Source organism: Petaurus breviceps, unplaced genomic scaffold (genome assembly GCF_028583685.1).
Source record: "Petaurus breviceps papuanus isolate PSGF00001 unplaced genomic scaffold, PetGlider_PUasm1.0 214, whole genome shotgun sequence".
Taxonomy (NCBI): Eukaryota; Metazoa; Chordata; class Mammalia; order Diprotodontia; family Petauridae; genus Petaurus; species Petaurus breviceps.
The window spans coordinates 16095067-16096427 of NW_027185863.1; the positions used below are offsets into that span (position 1 = coordinate 16095067).

A 1361-nucleotide genomic window follows, 5' to 3' on the forward strand; every position below is an offset into this window, starting at 1 on the left:
CCCGCCACTTCCTCCCCCAGCTCCCCTTTCCCCGCCCCTTCTCCTCTCTCCTTTTTCACGCCCTGGGTGGCATTTCCTTCGCGTGCATCAACAACAAGCCTCTGATTAATGAGGCACTAGGGCTGGCATTTCCCCCATACCCTACGCCCCCCTTCCCAAGTCCCTCCATCTCTTTACCGTGTGTTCGGGGAGGGGAGGGGAGCTCAGAGCGGGGGAGGGGATAGGCGGGAAAAGAAACAGAAGGAGAAAGGAGGAGAGAGAGGAGGAGGGAGGAAAGGGGGGAAGGAGGGGTGCTTTAGGGCCCGCCTTCTCTCTCCTCCCTTCTCCCTCCTCCCGCCACCTTCTGGCTCCCCCTCTACCCCCCCCCCCCCCTCCCCTCCTGGGTTCCCAATTGTGCACCAGGGCCGCCAGCCCCCCGGAGCACACCCAATGCGGGGTGCGGGGGGGGGGGGGGGGGGGGCCCCCCCCCCCCCCCCTTCCCCCCCCCCCCCGCCACCTTCGCCCCCCCCCCTCCCCCCCCCCCCACTTCCTCTGCGTGGTGCTCAATTGGTGCTCAGGGCCGTCAGTCCCCCGGCGCTGCACCCAATGCGGGGTGCGTGTGGAGGAGGAGTGCGGCTCTCTCGCCCCCTCTTTCCCCCCTCGCCCTGCGCTCGTGTGTGTGCCTGCGTAACGCAGAGTCACATGTTGTTTTGCTCTTTAGTTCAGTCACTCAGTGCGCGATGTGTTACTCACTGTTCAACTGGGACCGAGACAGGCAGGAGTCGCCGTTGGCGGCGGCAGTAGCACCAGTAGCAGTAGCAGAGGCAGCAACCCCGAGCCACGCCGAGGGATTCTCAGCTCACCGAAACAGCCCACAGCGCAAAGAGGCAGCGGCAGCCGCGGTGGCGGTGGCGGTGGCGGTGGTGGCTGCAGCCGCGGCAGCGGGGACAAGTGCAACCGCTTAACCTGGAGCGGCGGACAGCCTAAACAGTGTAGGCGGCTGCAGTCCAGAGACGGGGTCTACAGTGTGCTTTTTAGGGCAGCCAGAGCCACTGGAGAAAGAGGAGCCGCGGGAAGTTGGGGAAGGTGGGGGCGGGAGTGGACTGTGATCTGTGCATCATTCGGCCCGACCACCGGAGATAACCGAGCATCGGAGGGAAGCCGGCTCGGCTCATCTTCCGATCTTTTCTTTTCTTTTTTTTTTTTTTAAACCTTTGGGGAAAGATACGCTTTCACTTGAGAGTGAAGGGAAGCCATCCCCAACCTCCCATCCCCAAATCACTCCCCCTCCCCAAATCACCCCTCCCTTTGCTTTCCCCTCCCCCTCCCCCTGTTGCCTTCGCGACTGGATTGGGGAGGTCAGGACTGCACCCTCCCGGGAG

At 63.9% G+C, this 1361-nt stretch overlaps 1 long non-coding RNA gene across 1 annotated transcript in view; it reads right to left on the reverse strand.

Moving 5' to 3' along the window:
* Positions 1–255, reverse strand: part of LOC138165781 (uncharacterized) — a 17265-nt gene extending 17010 nt beyond the window's left edge. Inside the window, exon 1 of the long non-coding RNA XR_011169455.1 lies at positions 178–255. This is a non-coding gene — a long non-coding RNA (uncharacterized lncRNA). The remainder of the gene's footprint in view (positions 1–177) is intronic.
* Between the last annotated feature and the right edge of the window lie 1106 nt (positions 256–1361).